Source organism: Aphelocoma coerulescens, unplaced genomic scaffold, assembly GCF_041296385.1.
Source record: "Aphelocoma coerulescens isolate FSJ_1873_10779 unplaced genomic scaffold, UR_Acoe_1.0 HiC_scaffold_75, whole genome shotgun sequence".
Lineage (NCBI taxonomy): Eukaryota > Metazoa > Chordata > Aves > Passeriformes > Corvidae > Aphelocoma > Aphelocoma coerulescens.
Window position 1 is genome coordinate 1364029 of NW_027184061.1, and position 20622 is coordinate 1384650.

Below are 20622 nucleotides of genomic sequence, written 5' to 3' on the forward strand. Positions count from 1 at the left end.
GGAACATCCCCTTTGCTGGATTTGGGTCCGCTGGCCTGGCTGTGTCCCCTGCCAGGATCCTGCCCACTCCCATCCCCTCTGATGGGGGAAGGAATGGCAGAGGGACAGCGCTGCTGGGCAGTAGCCAGAACACCGCTCTGTTACCAGCACCCGTCCAGCTACCAATGCAAAGCACAGCCCTGGAAGGCCCGTGAACTTTCCCTCAGGCAGACCCAACACACGGGACTTGAGCTGCCAGCAGCCCAGGTCACCCTCTGCCAGCCCTGCTCCTTGGACCTTGTGTCCCCACAAGCAGACACAAAGTGTTTCTGCTGCTCCCCCTTCTGCACAAATCCACAGAGAGCTGGGATTTTTCCAAGTCTCGTGTCTCCGTTGTGCCGTATTCCCAAAGAAGCCACAGCCCCCCCCGATGAACACAGCGAGTTGCACGGATGCTTGTCAGCTCCACTGCCTGCCTAGAAATCTGGAAACTGCTTCTAAATGCTGCTCCCTTCAGCTCTGGGGCACCGACTGACACAGAGCTGGGAAACAAATGCCCTGGCTGCTGGCTGACAAGGTGAGTTCCGCCAGAGTCAGAGCTCTGTGGGAAATCTCTATCCACGCCTCTCCTTCGAATAGATCCACACACGGGGTGCGCAGGGACGTGTCCTGTATGGAAAGGAAGGAGTGTGCCAGCACCGTGGCTGACACTTTCCCTCTCCATGTGCGTTCCACAGCCACGGGTACACAGACGTGATGGAAACCCTCGCACAGCCAGAGCCTTCTGTCCCTGCAGAACGGAGCCGGCGGGTGGGGGCGGTTGGTGGGCAGCGAGTCCCGGACAGCGGGCGAGATCCGGCTCCACAGCTGCCAGGCCCCGCTAAGGCTTAATGCCGCCTCCTCGGCATCAGGAAAGGCCTTCAGCCTCGTCCCTGCCCAGAGGGGCAGTGCTGGCCTGGCTGCACAGCTCGTTTTCCCCACAGGTTGCAGGAGATGAGATCACAACGCTTGCAAACAGCGACTGCGAGCCACAGCTCTGGGTGCTCACCATGAACCTCAGCTCTGCCAGCGCTGTCTGCCCCAGGCTCCAGGGGATGCAGTGGGAGCCCGGCTGGGCTCTGCCCTGGGGCCATCCTCCAGGGACAGCTGCACACAGGGAGCATTTGGTTGCCACAAAGAGCCAGGCCATGGCTGCAGGGAGCTGCTCCAGGTGCGGCCTGCACTGCTGTGTGCTGCGCTCTGGGGCTGCTGCTCCCCGCAGAGGGGACTGCACTGGGGTGCCAGAGGAGACAGAGAAGCTCCAGCTTAAGCCTAACTGGGCTGGGTGGCTGGGCTGGGAAGAGTGGCGAGGGTCAAGGGCATTCACAGAGCTCATCCTGCTCTGTGAAGAACGAGGAAAAGGGAGTGGGAACCCAGCAGTGAGCAGAGCTGAGGCCTGGAGAGCAGCTCTGAATGACCCCCAAATCTCACCAGAGCTCTGAGACATTGCTGTTCTTCAGCCAGTGACAACATGAGTCCCTAAACCTGGGGCTCACTCTTCCTCGTGGCCAGGGGCATCAAGGAAGGCTACAGTGCAATGGGGACTGCAGTGAGCTGGGAACTCACTGGGGGAAAGAGGGAGCACTTGTGGAGCAAAAGGCAGGTGGGGGAGAGAACTGTTGAGAGAAAGGCTGAGCTTCAGCTTGAGCAAGCTGAAAAATGGCATTGGGGGTCATCCCAGACTGATTCCATTTCAGAAGTTACTGAACAAGTTTGTTATTGGGGGGGTGTCATATTTTCCCCTGGAGGTGCACGCTCTGCAAACTTGAGCTGCACTGCCGAGCTGCTCAAGCACGTCTCTGCTGCAGGTCACGGCGTTTCTTCTTTGGCTTCTCGTGGCCCCGGGGCTGAGCCGCAGCAGAGCCCTGGCGGAGCCCAGAGCAGCCTCAGCATCCACAGAGCCCGGCTGCAAGGAGAGAAAGCAGAAAGCGCCCGTCAGCTGAAGGCTCCTGTCCCCCTTGTCCCAGCCGCCCGCGGTGCCCAGGCCGTGCTGGCCGCGCTCAGAGCGCTGCCCAAAGCTGCCCAGCATTGCTGCCTCTGGCAGGAGAGCAGGAGGGCAGGACACGTGCCCAGCCTGCAGCCGGCCGTGGCACAGCCACCTCCTCAGCAGCTGCCCAGAGCGGGATGCTGCTGCGCTCGCTGCCGTCTCCCAAAAGCCCTTATCCCAGCCGTGCCAAGAGGACGGGCACCCACCTCACGCCTCCCGCCGCCAGAAGAAAAGCTGCTCCCAAACGGTGTCCTCAGCCCTTCTCCAAGGGCACGTCCCACCCACGCCACAGCTGCTCCCAAGCACTTCGCCATCCGGACCAGACAGCACCTAGAACGCTTCCTTTGGAAAAACAAACCATAAATCAATGAAAAGAGATTACAGACAAAAAGGGAAAACAAGGGAAAAGGTAAAAAATCTTCCCTCTGCTGGGGCCCTGAGGAAGGTCCAAGCCCGCCATGCGAGGGAAAAACCCACCCACAGGCCAGGGCAGCCCACGCTTTCTGCCTTCCCCCTGCACTGCCCCCAAAAGTCATGCTGAGCCCAAAGCCAACAAGGGCAGTGGAGCAGCCCAAGCCCTTCCTTGCCTGCAGAGCAAAGCAGCCCATGCACAGCTTCTGGTGTCCAACCTCTGCTCCCACCATGGGGCTTTGTTTGTGTCGGGCTGGCTGCCCCAGCCCCAGCCCCAGCGCGGGCCACGGTGGGTGCTGGGGGCTGTTGGCAGGGCCAGGAGCAGACTCCCAGTTCAAAACCAGCCCAGCCCATCCCCCCAGCCCTGCCAAAAAGCAGCTTGGCAGCCAACTGAAGAATTGGTTGCATCCGCCCCAGCAAAGGGGGGAACCTTTGCTTCCCGGCCAGGCTGTGCAATGCACAAATCTGGGAGCATCCCCCTGCGTGTGGACTCATCTGCAAATTCGCTGTGGAGCCTGGCTTTGGAGAAGGTGCCACAATTGAAGTCCATCATCTTCAGCTTGCCAGGTGGAGGAAGAGCTTGTCATCCTTGATGTCACCCTCCATGTCTCCAGCAGCAGCAGCCGCACCTGGCACAGCTTCTCCAGGGGCTCCTTCTTCCCTGGGGCTGGAGCAGGCTGTCAGTGCTCTGCCCAGGGCCCCGGCTGTCGCTGAAGCAGAACAAGCAAAAGCAGCTGGCATGGGGGCCACCAGTGCTGGGAAGAGCAGCTCAGCTCCAGCAGCAGGGCTGCGCGTGCCCAGCTGAGGAGCCCTGCGCAGCGATTCAGGCAGGACAAAAACTCTGCCTTTCTTTGCTGCTTCTTGCCAAGGCGCGTGTGCAGCTGGAACTTACCGGCTCCCTGGGTCAAAGCGTGCGTGTGGCTCTCTCCCTTCTCCTATGGCACGTGAATATCCTGCATCCAAGGATCACAGGACAGGTCTTCTAATGAGGGCCTTTCCGAGGAGAGCACGGATAAACACCGTCGGATGAGATTCTGGCACTCTGTGGAGTGAAAGCAGAAAGCACCAGTCAGTTGCAGAAGGCTCCTGTCCGCTTTGCCCCACTCTTGCCATGGCCAGGCCGTGCTGCGTGTGCTCAGGGCTGTGCCTAAACTTTGCCATCAATTCTTTCTTTTGGAGGAGAGCAGGAGAGCAGGACATTGCCACCTCCTCAGCAGCTGCCAGTGTGGGATGCTCCTGAGCCCGCTGCTGTCTCCCAGCACTGCTATTCCCCCCGTGCTGCAGAGACGAGGATCCACCTGGAGAGAGCCGTCGTGGGAGCGAGAGCCGGCCCCAGGTGCTGTTCCAGCCCCTCCTGAAAGGGTGCTCCCCGCAGACCATCTGGTGCAGCACGATGCCCAGGGACCAGACGGTCGCTGCCTCGCCGTAGTACCAGCCGAACTGGGTCCATTCCGGGGGGCTGTAGGATGGTGTTCCTATGGAATAGAGATGGAGTTCTTCAGGGGGACGCTGCCTGCTCCCAGAGCCTCGCCCCAGCATCCCTGGGCATGCGGGGGCCGCAGCAGCGGCACGCGGCGTGACCCGCTGCCCTCTGGCCAGCACCTGGGACTTGTGTACAAACTGGGGGTTGGAAAAGAAGCCGCTGGTGTTGCAAGAGGGCAGCGGAAGCCCTGGCAAGGCCCGAGCATTCCATGCAAAGGAAAAACCCACTTGGTGCTGGGGAAAAACCACGCTTTCATCCTCCCTGCCTGCACTGCCCCAGAAACCATTCTTAAGCCAAGGCAACCATGGGCAGCAGAGCAGTCCGAGCCCTGTCTCGCCTGCACACCAAACGGGCTGGAGCACAGGTTCTGGCCTCCCCTCTCTGCTACCCCCACCCACGGGTGTGTCTGTGGCGCTGGCTGCCCCAGCCCCAGCGCCAGTCCTGGGCAGAGTGGCTGGTGAAGGCTGCCAGCAGGGCTGGAAGATGGCCCCTCAGCCAGCGCCGCTCAAAAGCAGCTCAGCTGAAGACTCCGGCTGCCATGACTGGCAGCAAAAGGGAGAATCCCCCCCTGCCACAGCCGGCTTGGGCTTGAGATGTTGGGCTCTGAGACGCTGGGCCGTGAGATGTTGGGCCGTGAGATGTTGGGCTGTGAGATGCCGCTACCAGGAGCCTCCCCCTGCGTGGGCTCACCTGCAAAGCTGGTGTAGGCTGCGGCTTGCAGGTAGGTGCCACAGCCAAAGTCGATGAGTTTGGCCTGCCCGGTGGCCAGGTCGACCAGGATGTTCTCCGGTTTGATGTCCCGGTGCAGGACCCCGCAGCTGGTGCAGTGCCGCACGGCCTCCAGCACCTGGCGGAACAGGTGCCGCGCCACCTCCTCGCACAGGAAGCCCCGTGCCCAAATGAAGCGAAGGAGGTCCTGACACCGCTCCGGGCGCTCCAGCACCATCAGCACGTTGTTGGGGAGCTCCAGCCACTCGTGGAGCTGGACGATGCCAGGGAAGCCAGCGGACACCTTGTCCAGCAGCACGATCTCCAGTGGTGCTCGGGTGCCGTCGGGCTGCGGGAGGAGCACGGTGCCGTCAGCGGGGCTGATGCCGTGCCGGGGCTCGGGAAGCCCTCAGCCAGCCGGGGACGCTCTGCGCGCTCCGCTGGCCCCACGGCCGCTCTCCCTCGAGGCGTTCTGGCGGCTTCCACCCTGCCGGGCCTCGGCTCATCCCCGCCCGTCGCGCCCCGGCTTCTCCCGCTGCCCCTCGCTCACTCACCAGCTCGCCCCAATGGCCGATGCGGTTCCGCGGCACCCGTTTGATGGCCACCTGCAAGGCAAGGGGAGCAGCGGGCTGAGCTCGCCGCCCGCCGTGCCCAGCCGCATGCTCCTTCTCCTCCTCCTTTGCCCCCCGCCTCCTGCGCCCGCCGCCGGCCCCGCCACTCACCGGCGCGCCGTCCGAGAGCCGCGTGGCCGCGAAGACGCTGCCGAAGCCGCCGCGCCCCAGCAGCGAACCCAGCCGGTAGCGCTCCTTCAGGCCCTGCTGCGCCTTCCGTGCCCGCGAGACGCGGCCGTCAGCGCTCGGCCCGGGGCCAGGAACGGCCCCCGAGCGCCGCTCAACCGCCCCGGGCCGGCCATCCGCACATGGGGGCTCTTTTGGAGGGGCCACCGGCGGCTCGGGGCCGGCGGCCGCGCTCAAGAGCGGCGGAGCTCGGAGCGGGGAAGACGCTGCGGAGGCGGCGGGAGCGGCCGCGCCGCCTGTGTCCCCGGCGGGCCCCGGGAGGAGCCGAGGCCGGGGCCGGGGTCGGGGTCGAGGTCGGGCCAGCCGGAGCCAGGGGCTGGCGATGGTGCCCAGGAGCCAGGCACTGATGCCCGCCCAGCAGCGCCACAGCCAGGACGGCGAGAGCCGGGCGGAGGCGGGACCGCGGCGGGACGCCCGGGGGCGGGGAGGGGGCAGCCCCGCCCGGGGCCGGGGGCGGGCCGGGGGCATGGCCCGGCCGGGCCTGGGGAGAGGGAGGCCGCGGGAGGGGGGGTTGGGGAACCAAAGGGAGAGCGGGAGAGGGTGCGAGACACTGGGAGAGGGAGAGGAGGAGCAGGAGAAGGGACGCAGAGGGTTCGTAGACTCGCTGCTTTTGCGCTGCTGCCGCTGCTGCCGCTGCTGCCGCTGCTGCCGCTGAAGCGCTGGGAGCGTTTGTCCGCGTGTCCGTGTGTCCGGTGCCCGTGTGTCCGTTCCCCCCCGCGCGCCCCACGGCCGAGCCCCGCGCGCCCCGGGGCAGCACGGGCCGCTCCGCTCCGGGGCCGAGGCGGAGTCCCGGAGCATCTCTTCCTCCCGCAGCCGCACCAAACCCGCTCGGCCATTGGCAGCAGTTTTGCACACGTTTCCCTTTGAAGGGCTCCTCTCTACCCCCATTTCCAAGGAGTCTCCCTGCGGTTTTGGCACCTGCAGCGACAGGGCAGCGACTGAGCTTCAAACTGCAAGAAAGACATGGAGGGGCTGGAGCACGTCCAGAGATGGGATTGGAGCTGGGGAAGGCTCTGGAGGACTTCTGAGGGGCAGCTGAGGGATCTGAGGGCGCTGAGCCTGGAGGAAAGGAGGCTCAGGGGGGACCTGGCTCTCTCCAAGTCCCTGACAGGAGGGGGCAGCCAGGAGGGGTGGGGCTCTGCTGCCAAGGGAAAGCACGAGAGGAAATGGCCTCGGGGGAACTCTTGGGGTGGATGGTGGGGAAATTCTCATCCTCCGTGTCTCGACAAAGGGGGAGGGGGGCAGGGGTGGGGCACGACCTGGGGAGACGGGGGTGGTGACGCTGGGCTGGGGACACGGGAAAGGGCACGGGAAGCCAAAGCCCCGCTGAGCGCTGGCGCTGGGCTGGCACGGGGTGAGCCGGCAGCAGGGCCCCGCAGCCCTGAGGGACTCGCCCTGACGGCCGGGGAGTATTGATCCTGGTCTCTAAAACATGAGACTCAATAAAATATCATTAAAAGATGCCTCCTTCTCCTTCTCCTCCTCTCCCATCCCTTCTCATGCTCCCCCCGGGCCCAGCGCCCACCCTTGGCCCCCCGTTCTCCCAGCGCGGCCGCATCCCGCGGGAGGAGCCGGGATGGAGCCGGGACAGGTCGGGCTGGGGCAGCGCAGGGCTCTGGGCCCGGCCTGGGCGCCCCCCACGCGCCCCCTCCCCAAATTCCCCTGGCGGGGGGCGCTGGGGGCGAGGGGGGGGGCGCAGGTGGGGTCCGGGTGGGGAGCGCTGAGCGCTGCGGGTCTGCCTGGCAACTGGTGAGTCACCAGCGCCGCGCGCTCTGATTGGCTGAAGGTTGTTCAACGCCTGCTCTGATTATCTGATACTCGCGGGGAATTTTGGTTGGTCCTTGGGGGCTGTGGGGCGGCTTAGGGGGGGTCTCTGCGCCTTTGGGGTTCGCTGGGTGCCGATTTAGGGTTCAGGTGCCTCCCAAGGGCCCCCTGGGGGGGGGTGACACAGGGGTGACACACGGGGGTCCCCATTCCCGATCCATCCTGGGGCTGGTTCTGCCCCCTCCACTCTTGGTCCCCCCGCGGGATCCCCCAAAGTCCCTTCCCACTGTTGCCCAATAAACGGGACCGGGGCGAACTGGGAAGCCTTCCTGGGAACACTGGGAGCAGCCGGGCAGGGGCAGAGTGACAGCGGGGCTGGGGGGGACACACGACCCCCCAAAATCATCGCAGGGATGGGGCGAGGGGTCCCGGCTGGGCCCGAGGCCACAGGGAGGGGCTGCGGCCGCCGGCGGCTCAGGAGCTCTGTGGGCAGAGCAAAGGGGGTGACACCGGGCTGGGGGGCCCCGGGGGGAGCTCAGAGCTCCGGGGGAGGGGGGACATGACCCCCAGGCCCCTCCCATCACCTGCTTGCGCAGGTAGAAGCCGAGCCCCAGCGCCAGGAAGACGAAGCCCAACACGAAGCCCCCGATCCCTGTCAGCATCTTGGGGGGCAGGGGGGCAGCTTTGGGGAGTGGAGGGCAGAAGGATCCGGGAAATGGCGGTGGCTGCCGGGAAGGGACCGGAATGGACTGGGACAGAATGGGATGGACTGGGACAGAATGGGATGAACTGGGACAGAATGGGACAGGAGGATACACTGGGACCAGGATCAGGACTGGGCAGGGCCACATTTGGAGCACCAGGGATTATACTGGGATATATTGGGACCACACTGAGGGCTACTGGGAACATGCTGATGTCCAATGGGTGCTGCTGGGATATACTGGGAGTGATTTGCATCATACTGGGAATGACTGGGATTGTACTGGGAGTGACTGGAACCACAGTGGTGGTGAAAGGGCGCAATTGGAAAGATGCAGGGATCATCCTGGGAGCAGCTGGTCCATACTGGGGTCATACTGGGATCATACTGGGAGTGACAGGGTCATGTTGCAGTGACTGGCATAGTTCTGCGAGCATCTGGAAATGACTGGGATCATACTGGGTGCGACTGGACTCATACTGGGATCATGCTTAGAGCAACTGGGACCATGATGGGGGCAAAAGGCATCAGAGGGACTGACTGGGAATGACTGGGTTCATACTGGAAGTGACTGGAGCTGTACCTGACTCCTACTGGGAGGGACTGAGAGTGAAAGGAACCCTACAGGGCATGACTGGGAACAACTGGGACCATGTTGGGGGCAACTGGGACCTTATTGGGAATGACTGGGAACATAAAAGCTTGAGTGGAGTTTTTATCCCGTGGCATTCCCGGGGAGCAGCGGCAGCTCGGCGCCCCCAGCCCGGGGGGTGGGAGCAGGGGAACCGCTGGCAGCACCTTCGGGGCACAGCCGAGGGCTGGGGGGCTCCTCCCCCACTTCATTTTCTCTGCCCAATTCAAATCATCCCCTCCCATTCAAATCCCCTCCATTCACATTTTCTCCCCACCATTAAAGTTTCCTTGCCCCAATTCAACTTTTCTCCCCAGTTAAGCCCTGAGGCCCCTCCCTGCCCCCGGCTCCTCCCGGCAGGACCCGGCTGGGACCTTCTGGAAACAGCAGCGGGAAGAGTTCCAAAATTCCTCATTACTTCCATCGATTTCCTTGGTTTCCGGGGCATTTTCCTGCGGCTGCTCCGGGCCGTGGCTGAGGATTCCCCTCGGGCTCCAGCCTCTTTCCAGCCCCTTTTGCCAGCTCTTTTCCTCAGCTGACCCAAAGCTGCGGATTTTGGGGGGTGGGAAGAGTCGCTCTGCTCGGGGGGATCCCCGCGGTGCCCCAGGGAGGCCCCGAGGCCGCAGCGCGGTTCCCTCCGGCCCCTTGGAGCGTTTGCAATACCCAACTCTCAGCAATCGCTGTCTGTGCGATTCAGTCTCCCCTGCAGGGTTTTCCCCCAGCCCGGCTTCCTTTCCAGAGGGTTTTGTGGTTTCGCTTCGAGCCGGGGCCTGAGGGCACCGGAGCGGCCGCGGGTGCTGGGGCAGGAAGGGCTGAGGGACAGCAGCGCCCCACAAACCTCCGGGACGGGGACAAGGGCTAGAGGGGGCAAAGAGAGAATAAACACGAGACTTTAGAGAAAGAAAAAAATCCAGTAAAATATAGATGATATCTAAAATATAATAAAAAGAACTCTGAATGAAGAAAGTAACAGCAGAGCTTCTTCTCCTGGGACTTTGGGTTTCTTGTCCAAGCTCCGAGCTGGATGTGAGCCAGAAACCAGTGGCTGGGAGAGCCATTGCTGCTGAAGGGCTTCCTATGGCCAGAACTAAAGTGTCGAGTATCAAGGAACAGCTTGAGGTTACAGAAGCGCCAGCGCTCCCGTTGGCGGCGGGCGGGGCTCTGTTGGAGCTGCCCCGAGGAGTTTGTGCCACGCCGGGTCCCTGAAGGAGTCGCTCCGCGGGACGGGCGAGCTGGGAACGAAAGGAAATACAGAGAAGAGAATAAAATACAACCAAAGAGCCGCACCGAGAGGCGTCTCCCCCGCCCGCGTCTGAAGGAGCTGCACCGAGGGACGGGCGGAGGGTGAGTAGAATAAATTCAAGAGAATGGAGTAAAATAGACTAAAAAACTGCACCGGGATGTCCGCGGCGCCCGCTGTCACTCAAGAGCCGCACGGCGGGACGGGCGCTGTCGGGTGTGGCCAGAAGGGCAGCGCCGAGGAGGGTGAGAGGTGAGAACAGAAAAAACAATAGAGAGAATAGAATAAAATGCAATGAAAAAGCCTCACCCGGGGATCTCCGCAGCCCCGTGTCCCTGAAGGAGGCGCAGCGAGGGACGGGCGGGGCGCGGCCCGGATCGAGCCCCTCCAGCTGCGCCTCGAGCGGCGACACCGCGGGACCGCGCCGGGGCCGGGCGGCGGCGGCCGCCGGAGCCGGGAAAGCGGCTTGGAGCGGCGGAGACGAGCGGGGGGTTCCCCTCAGCTCCGCTCAGCCCTCGGGCACCGGGGGGTTCCGGGGGTTGTTCCCGACCAGCTCCGCTCAGCCCTCGGGCACCGGGGGGTTCCGGGGGTTGTTCCCCACCAGCTCCGCTCAGCCCTCGGGCACCGGGGGGTTCCGGGGGTTGTTCCCGACCAGCTCCGCTCAGCCCTCGGGCACCGCGCTGGGGTCGCCGCGCACTTTTCACCTCCGGCCGCCCCCACGGGCCGGGCCCCGCGGCTCCCGCTGCCGTCGTCTCGGCCCCGCCGAGCCCAGAAACCACGAAAAATCGCTGCCATGCACTAAAAAAGCTTTTCGTGCGCAGTGATGGGTGCGGGGGGAGTCCTTATGAACTCCCCTCCCCTCAGACCCTCCCGGGCACCGCCGGGCATTAGCGCAGCTCCCGGGGCCGTGTCCCTGCCACACTTGGGTATTAAATCCGAGAGATCTGAGGAGCGGGCACAGCCCTAGAAACCAGGGCTTTGCCCTCGGGAGCTTGGAGCGGCACGAGGGGGATAAAGGGCCCCCTGCGCGCCCCGATGCCTCCTGAAGCAGCTCTGCCCCCCTAAGAACGAGGCTGTATTTGGGAGAGGGAGGGTGGCTGGGATGGGATCTTGAATGAGACAGACACATGTTGGGATGAAGAGGTTTGAAGGGGTCCCGTCACTGAGGAGGTTTTGGGGCACCCTCCTGCAGGAACTCAAGATTTTCAATCATGGCACCATCCATACGCCTTTCCCAACCCGCTTGCCATAGCAGTCTCTGTGTGGGTTTCAAAAAGATTTCTGCCAGCTTTCTACAGTCAAACGGAGTCATTAAACCACTCGTAAAAATATGGTGCAACAAAGTTTGCACGTACGGGTTGGTTAATCCATACTGCATCCCAGCTTTTTCTCCTTTTCGGATGAGCTTCCAATTGAGCCCCGCCCACTGGCGTTGGTTCGGATTACTGGGGGCAGCAATTCCCGGGAACGCTTGTGAAATAAATTCACCCTCAATCAAAGCCTCCCGTATGATTCCCTGCCACCGCCGAGCAGGTTTGTCGGAAGCAGGGCGGCTTGGGGAGCCGTGGGCAGGACTTTCTTTTTTCCGCTCCGCCCTTTGAGCCGGGGGATCAGTCGTTCTTCGCATTCCCCGGCTCCGCTCCAGCTTTTGCCCCGGTTGGAATTTCCCCGCATCCCCTTCTCGCTCCCACGGTTTTCCCCCTTCTCTGTTCGCCAAACTGTTTCCTCGGCAGGAGTCACAGGGCGGACGGACCCCCACCGGGGCCACCCCCCCGGGGAGCCGGGCCCGCGATCCCCGCGGCCAACGCGGACCGAAGACTCGGCACCGCGACACACATTCAGCAGCTGATTCAGGATTCTCTCTCCCCTCCGCCACCAGCAGCGGTTTCTGCTTTTCTCTTTCTTTCTCCTGCCGCTTGTGTTCTCAAAGCGGCTCAATCGCTCTGCCTTTGAACACCCGCCGTTCGCATTGGAATCCCCGCTCTGGCTAAGCCGCGGTGAGGCAGACGGCGATGGGGGTAGCGGGGGACACACACGCCCCCCCAGTGCTAAAGTTAACTCTTCGGGGGACACCACGGGACACCTCCTAGGCAGTTCTGGTGCTTGCGGAGAGGGAGCTCATCCACTTCCATTTTCTCTGGTTCTGGCGCGGGCTGCGGAGCCTGTAACTCCGTCTCCGCGGGTGCAGAAGGCAGGGACGGTATAACTGGGTCTACTCCCCCAAAGAATTCTCGGGCGTACGTCGGAAAGGCAGCCGCGGGACGGCCTGGCTCTAGATGGGCTGCTGCCCCTACCGCAGCTGTTTTTTCTGCCTCTATTTGCCTCAGCGCCGTTATTATTAACTTCCATAGCGTACTAAGCCCCTTAGTCTCTTTTAATCCATTGCTTACGGCGTCCCAGAGAGTGATTCCCAGCCTTTCCCACTCAAGAGTGCTGAGAACGCTCCCGTTGGTGGCAAAAAATCCTCTCTCCCAATCCCATCTTAACAGTCTTTTCAAGACCTCCGGGTCATGCTTCTCTCAAAGAGAATATGCTGGAGGACCCTGAACATGGCCTGCTCCTCTTTTGACAGACCCTTCCCCATCCTCCAGCCCCTGGCCTCTCACCTCTTCGGGTGCACCCGCTGCAGCGTACGTTTTCCGGACTTCTTTCCCCAGGAGCTTTCTTCGGCTCCCCCAACTCCAATGGAGCCGTTCTCCGACTCTCCCCTCCACGGTCCAGCCGTGGCAGGCTCTGACCGGGGCCTCCCGCCTTTTCACTCCACAGACCCCCTTCAGAATCCAAAGGGTCCGGTCTGCTTCATTATCGCAGCGTTTATCACGTCGCGAGGTCACCAGCATGCGGGAGCTCAGGACTTCTGAACAACAAAGCAATATGATTCCGCAGAAGACATTTTATTGTTTCCATTGCACTCTGCTTATGCATTTTGCAACTGCTGTGCACGTGATCACGCACTTCTTGATTGGTCCCTCGATTTCGTCCACGCGTTCTGCACGCAGTTTTCAGAAAACAGGATTGGTTCTAGTCCAGTGTGGCACAGTCCTTCTTCATCTATTTCTCGCTGCCTTGGTATTCTGCTTCTCAGCTTCTTCTTTCCCATGAGAGTCCCTTCATTTCCCCATCACTTGATCTCTTCAGCTGTTCCCTGGGGCTCTCGGAGGGGCAGAACCTCACGGGGGTGGTCCCCAAACCCCTGTCCCTCCCTGGGGGTCTCATGGGGGGTTCCTCCCCACCCAGCAGCTGGTGCTGAGGCGGCTGTGGGGCAGAGAGGGGTGGGAAAGGGGTGTCCAGGGGGGTCCCTTGAGCTCCCAACCTGCTGAGGGGTGCTGGGGGCTGCTGGAGGGGGGCACCCCCTGACCTGTCTCCCACACAGGTGTGTTCCATTCCTGGGGAAAAGCCCACTGGCACTTCCTTGATGAAAACAACTGGGTGAAGTTCATGGACAGGAACATGTACAACTGGGAGCAGTTTAGGCATAGGGGATACCCCAAAATTTGGAGGTGGGATGGAGTTGTTTTGAGGTGGAATTGAGCCGTTTGCAGCGGGATGGAGTCGCTGTGAGGCGCCTTCGATCCCTCTCGGCTTTTGGGGTGCAGAGCTGTGAGGGACTGAAATGTTCCGGGTTAGTGGCTCAAACCATTGGCCACCGGCAGCAGCAGCGGGGCCTTTGCTGGCCGTGGGCACAGGGAGCGCCCGGGGGCACAGGGGGGGAACACCCAGCCCGGAGGGGCCGAGCCGGGCCTGGAGCCAGGGAAGGGCAGAGGCCGATGGGAAGCAGATCCGGCCAGGTGGGACAGGGCTTTGGAGCAGGGCAGCGCCCTCCCTTACACAACTGGCCCAGCTCTGGGAACCCGCCCGGGCCAGGCCCGGGACATGCACACAGAGGCCTGGAGGTTGCCATCCCTTCGCATGGGCCATGCCTGGCTCAGCTGCGCTGCCGGGAGGGGCAGGGCCATGTCTTAGAAGGGGCCATAAACCATCAGAGCCCCCAAAGTGCCCCGGGATCCACAGTGTGACATCGGACACTGCAAAACTGCCCCGGGGGAGGTACCTGGGTGTTCACCCAAACCTGAACCTGTATTAACCCACCGAACTTGGAGTTTCCGGGGCTTCCCCAGCCCCCACGGGATCCAGCCTGGGACCATCACTTACACCAAGGACAGGGACATTGGAACAACCAAAACCAAAAGTTTTGTTGCTGATCCAGGGCTGCTGACTGTGTATCCTTCTACTCTCCTACTTTCTTTGCCCTTACACGTTTCCTAAGTGTTACTTTTATGCTTTTAATATTACTGGAGATGGTAACCAAAAGGGCTCCAAACCCCCTTCACACAGCAACCAAACTGTTCTGAAATAAACCCCACAGAGATATATTTATAAACACAGATCTTTCACTGTTGTTTCACTCTAATCTGCCCCAGGGGAGCCATGAACCAGACCCTGGGTTACCCTCGCCTTCAGGGGCGGGGCGGAACAGGAGCCAGACACGGGGGAAGCTTCTGGAAGCTGCTGACGGAAGCCACCCCTGGAGGCCCCCTATTTCCAAAGCCTGGCCATGCAAACCCAGGACACTGGATCCAAACATGGATCACTCAGGAGGCACCAGGGCTCTGCCTGTCGTGGTTTGACGCAGCTGAGCATCAAGCACACAAAATCTGCTTTTTTTCATAAGGGGAAATAAGAAAATATTGAGGAAAACTAGAGAGCTGCGAGGCAGAACAGGTTCAAACTTAAACAGTTGCTGTACAAAGAAAAAGTTTATTACCAACAGAATTAAAAGTAAACAGAATTAACAAGAAATTAAAGCAAACCTTCCCTCTCTTCCAGCACTTCCCTCCTTTTACCCAACTCACAGAAAGGAAGCAGAACATGGGATTTTAGTCAGTTCTTGAAGAGTCTCTTTGTTATGCTTAAGGAAAAAAGGTTTTCTTCTGCATCACGTGGTTCCCAAAGTGCCACCAACAGCAGAACCGCCCGGGAAGAAACAATCTGCTGTGGTGTAAAACATCTCTGCCCTGAAAAATCTCAGAGTTCCTTCACAATGCCAGACAGGGGCCATCACATGGGGTTATTAGTCTTTGTAAGGATGAATTACTTTGGCCTGAACACAAAGGGTTGTTTGTTTTTTTTTTTTTTGTGACAGGAGGTCTGTAAAAGCCTCTCAATACTTCTATATAGCCTGGCATAGGCACTTTTCCTAAATTTCATGGGCCATAGGTTAACTTTCCATCCCTCCATGTACTCCAAATGGATCAAAGAGACAAACAGTCTGTGATATTACAGTTTCTTACCACGGCCTGCAGGAAGTTTTTTAAGCTGCGCGCGAGAATCGCGGCACCGCCCTCTTTTCTCCCGTCGCCATTTCCAGCTCCGTCCCACAGGACTCACTTTCTCTTCTCTCTGGCTCCGAAGCCGCCACGTTGAAGAGTGTTCTTGTTCGGGCTCTACGGTGGAGAAAGCCTGGCTCCCTTTGTGCTGCTGGCTGCGTGGTGTCCTCTTCAGTTCAGCGCGGAGTGTGCTGGCTGCAGACAGGAGGCTCCGCCGGCTCCCGCTGGCTCCGCCGGCCCCGCGTGGAGAGGAGAGGGACCCGCCGGTGCCAGGGAGCCGCGCCGGATGGGTTTAGCTGTGTGGCACTCCATGGCTGGCTTTAGCTGCCTGCGGCTCTGGGACAGTTCCCCCCCAGCAGTGACACGGGGTCTGTGCTGCGGCGTTGGGAAAGGAGGGGGTGCTGGGGCCCTGACCCGGCGGGGCCCGGAGCCTCCAAGGCCCCCCCACCTTCCGGCAGGAGAGCTGGAACAAAAGGAATTCCCGCCTTTCCGTGTGGTTTAAATAAACAAACAGAGGACCCCCACAAGCCCCTCATAACGCCCGGGACTAAGCTGGCCTTGCCTGGATGCCAAGAGACACCAAAAATGCTCTGTCCCTGCCCTCTGCTACTGCACAGGGACAGGAAATACAAGGAAAGGCCCAGGAGCTGAGAGGATGACCGGGAGAGATCCTGCCCCGAGCACCAGCACGGGCACAACAGAGCCAGCCTGGGCACAGGGAGGGAATTTATTCCCAACCAAATCCCAGCAGCACAAGGAGAAGGCAAAGAAATCTCTCCAACACCTTCCCCCCACCCAGCGCGGATCACCCAGAACGGGGGTCACCAGGGCTCTGCCCCACGGGGGTCACTGGGGATCATCCAACGCCGATCCTCCCACGGGGGATGGAGCTGGAGCAGTGCACGAAGCTCTTCCCGCACTCGGGACACTCGCAGGGCTTCCCTCAGTGGTGCCGCCGTTGGTGTTGGGTCAAGTGAGAGCTGCTGGAGAAGCTCTTCCCACACTGGGGACACTCATAGGGCCTCTCCCCGGTGTGGATGCGCCAGTGGGTGATGAGGTTGGCGTTGCGTTTGAAGCCCTTCCTGCACTTGGGGCAGCGGAAGGGCCTCTCATCCGTGTGAATGCGCTGATGTACGAGGAGGTGGGAGCTCCTCTGAAACCTCTTCCCACACTCAGAACACTCATAGGGCCTCTCCCCAGTGTGGATGCGCTGGTGTGCCCTCAGGGTGGAGCTCCACCCGAAGCTCTTCCCACAATCGAAGCACTCATAGGGCCGTTCCCCGGTGTGGATCACCTGGTGCTGGATCAGCTCGGAGCTGCTGGTGAAGCCCTTCCCACATTCCCCACACTCGTAGGGCTTTTCCCCAGTGTGGATCCTCTGGTGCTGGATCAGGTTGGAGCTCCTGCTGAAGCCCTTCCCACATTCCCCACACTCGTAGGGCCTCTCCCCAGTGTGGATGCGCTGGTGTGCCCTCAGGGTGGAGCTCCACCCGAAGCTCTTCCCACACTGCAAGCACTCATAGGGTCGTTCCCCTGTGTGGATCACCTGGTGCTGGATCAGGTGGGAGCTGCTGGTGAAGCCCTTCCCACATTCCCCACACTCATAGGGCCTGTCCCCAGTGTGGATCCTCTGGTGCCTGATCAGATTGGAGCTCCATCTGAAGCCCATCCCACATTCTGGGCACTTGTGGGGCTTCTCCCCACCCTGAGGCTTCTTCCCCAGCTCTGAGCTCTGCCTGGATCTCCGGCTGCCTTCCTGGCCCAGGGGGGCTCTTTCCTCCCTGGATCTCTCTGGCCTGCGTTTGCAGCCCCTCCTCATGCGGCATCTCCGAAGCTTTTCCTCCTCCTCCATCCGGCCACGCCTTGGGAATGACAAATCCTGAATTGGGGAAACAACAAGGGGTGAGCGCCTTGGGCTGGGGGTTCCTCCTGCCCAAGTCCATCCCTGGGCATCTTGTGTCTGTAAAAATCTCAAAAACACAGAGACTCAGCCCAAAATGCCGCCAGACACCAAGACACAGACCCAAAACTCCCAAAACATCAAGATTCAGATAAAACACCCTCCAGAATATAAACACATTCAGCCCCCACAAAAAAACCAAAGCACCAACATGGAAACCAATAAACCTCAGAAACACCAAGATTCACCCTCGGGAAAATCGTGGATCCCCCTCCCTGATCACCTGCTGGATGGGGGGTGCAACGCTCCTGGGGCTGGGGGGAGGCTGCAGATACAGCGAGTGCTGGAACCTTGGGGTGCCTCCTCTTCCTGCTCTTCCTCCTCCTCCTGTGTCCCTTCTCTTCCTCACACTCCTCTTCCTCACACTACTCCTTCTCCTGCAGAATCCCACCTGCTGCTCCCACGGCCATCGTTTCACCATTCTGGTCTCCAGCCCTGCTCCTCCAGCCTTTCTCCTGCTCCCCCCAGGCCCAGCACCCAGCCCTGGCTCGCTCTGCCCCCCAGAGCTCTCGGATCGCACAGCACGAGCAGCGATGCAGCTGCGGCAGCTCGGGCTGGGGCAGCGCTGGGCTCTCGGCCGCTCCTGCCCGCACTCGGCCCCCGCCGCAGCCACTTCTGCCAGCACAGCACGGCCCGGCCCGGCCTTGGCGCTCCCCCCCTCCCACCTCCCCAAATTCCCCTGGCGGGGGGCGCCAAGGCCGGGCCACACGTGGGCTCCAGCTGGGGAGCGCCGGGCGCTGCGGCTCTGCCTGGCAACTGCTGAGTCACCAGCGCCGCGCCTTCTGATTGGCTGAGCGCTGCCTGAGGGCCGCGCCTGCACCAAGGGGGGACACCCTGCTCCAGGGGGGATGTCCCGAAAACCGGGCACCCCCAGCGAACCAACAACACCAACGCCTCCTTACAAACACATCCTCTGAATCTGCTCGGACACAGCCACACGCACTTGCACACAAGCAAGTGACAGCACAAACCAGCAGCTCCACAAAATGGCACTGACTGACACACACTGCTGCTCAGCCAAGCTCCTGCTCAATTCCTCGACTTCCAGAACAACAACAAAGCCGGAACAGAACCATGGACATCGTTTCCTAATCAAAAGGCAGTTTGCACATTCTCCCAGAGCTAATTAAGGACATGGACACCCAGCAGGGTAAAAAGGGAAGTCGAGAAGGGGTCTCGGCAACAGGGGACGGATGGTGTTGGTGTGCTGGGAAGGGATTGGTTGAAGGGAGTGTGCAGGAATACGGTTAGGGCAAACAGCAGCAGGAGGAATCTATGTGGTAAGAAAGGAAAAGGAAGATGGAAAAGAGGAGGAAGAGAAAAAAAGGAGGACAGGGAGGCCTTATAGCACAATCTTATCCTCAAAATTTCTTTGATTACTCAGGGAATAAGTGGGAAAGATGAGCAGGGGTGTTTTATTCAACCACTATTAGTAGATGTGGGGGATGGGTTTGAAAGGCATCAATTTCTGTTTGCTTCTAATTGTGATTGTAATTTACTGGGAAGGCATTTGGTGGCTGAAGTGGGAATGCAAATTAACATTGTCAAAGGAGATACAGAGGCTAATGCTGCTCTACCTTGGTGTCAAATGTCTGCGAAGGCCTCTGCTGAAGGGAACCCAGAAGTGTGGGCAGCCCCACGGAAATAGGGAAAATCAGATATGGAGCCTCTCCAAATTCCTCTGAAGCATCCAGGACAAGTGGTGTCTAAAAGCAATACCCTGTTCCAAGGGAGGCAAGGAAGGGGTTACAGCCTCTTACTGAGTCCCTGCTAAAGGCAGCGCTTCTGGAGCCAGGCATCTCTCCCTACAACTCTCCTCTCCTGCCAGGCAAGAAACCCGATCATGGACACCAGAAGGAAAGCACAATTTTCAAGGCTTCAAAAGCAGATTAACTGAGCCTCCTGCCCTGGCCCTCCCAGACACTGAAAAACCATTTGAATTGCATGTGGATGTTAATCAGGGCCATGCCAAAGGAATTCCTGGGCTCAAATGTTTCACCCAGTGGCCAGAGAGTGGCCTCATTGTCTGCAGAATTGTGCAGCCCCGGCTTTAATGGGAACTGAGGCCTGAAAACTGACAGCAGCAGAATCTCTCATTGTTCAAGCCTGGCATCAAGGTAAAGCTTTGTTAACCAAAGGAGCCTCTAAATGGATGAGCAGCGCTGGGTTCTTACAGAATGAAACTTGTTGGATGGAACAGGAGGATTCAGAGTTGAGGACAGGGCAAGGGTTGAACCCAGCCTCCTGTTTGAACGGCCCTGGACACGGGGCTGGCAAGAAACCCATGGCTGCAGTCAAGTGACAGAGCTCCAGAGCCGGCCTAGGAGAGATTTACCAGACATTCCCTGGCCTGAGGGAGAAAAGGTGTTTAGGGATGGGGCTTCAAGGGCAGCAGAAGGGAAAAGAGTGACAAGACACGCTGCTCTTAAGGAAAGGGAAGGAGACAAAGCGCAGCTCAGCGCCCGCATGCTCAGCTCAAAGGGCCGAGCTGGGGGTGCCTGGAAGAGCCTGGCACTGAAATGCCCTGAGCAGGAAGGCTTCAATATCTTCTGCTAACAGCATGGCAGCTCACAGCGGGGCAGAAGCATTTCCAACTGCTTCAGCAATCCCTGCATCAGTTCTTAAGGCATGTTTGGAACAAACAATTCCAAGATATGGGATTGTGGAAGCAATGGACTCAGATAGGGGAACTCATTTTACAGGAATGACCCTTCAGGCTGTTCTGGCTGCTTTAGGAACACAGTGGGACCTCCAAACGCCCTGGCACCCCCAGAGTTCGGGTCGGGTGGAAAAAATGAATGGGGAAATAAAGAAACACCTTCTGAAGCTGCTGAGAGAAACCAAGATGCCACGGGTACGGCTGCTGCCATTGGCTTTGGCAAGAAGAGCCAGACCCAGGGCAGATATTCAATTATCTCCCCTGGAATTGAGGTTTGCAATTCCTCATCCTGCTCATTCCCGACCTAGTGGGGGGTGGAGATAAGGGATGTCTGTTTCAAGCAGTCTGTGGCCAGAATCCTGTCTCTTGTGAAATCTCTTCCACAGGAAGCTCGGCTGGCACAGACCCTGCCTTGGGACTTTGCTGCCCACAACATCCAACCAGGACATCGGGTCCTGCCTGAGGGCTGCAAAGAAACACCACTGGTGGCCAAGGGCGTGGCCCATTCCAAGTGTCCCCGAGCACAGAAACAGCCGCCAGCACAGCTGAACACGGGGGGACCCCTCAGCCTCGCCTCAAGCTCTCGGAAGCCCCGCGGATTTGCACTCCCCGGCTGCAGGAGGAGCAGGCGAGGCCGCCACTGCCCCTGCACAGAAGGGGCCGCAGCAGCAGCCAGGGCTCCACAGCGGGGCAAGCCCCGGGGGCTGCCCACAGATCCTCTGCTGAAATTGTCTGGCTGGGCACCTCCTCTGGCATCTCCAGGCACTGGGGGCCAATCCTCGCTGGCACCGGGCGAGCTTCAGAGCTTTCTGTGCCTGCACTCGCCACAGCTGCTGCGGGAGACAGCGGGAGAATTCCACTCTGGCTCTCAGTTACACTCACACTCTGGGCTGGGCGGGATTCGATTTCTGGAAAATATACCAAGTTCAGAATT

General features: G+C 60.3%; 1 pseudogene; it reads right to left on the reverse strand.

Moving 5' to 3' along the window:
- LOC138102438 (zinc finger protein 850-like) overlaps nt 1-20622 on the reverse strand; it is a 385524-nt pseudogene that overhangs the window by 181625 nt on the left and 183277 nt on the right.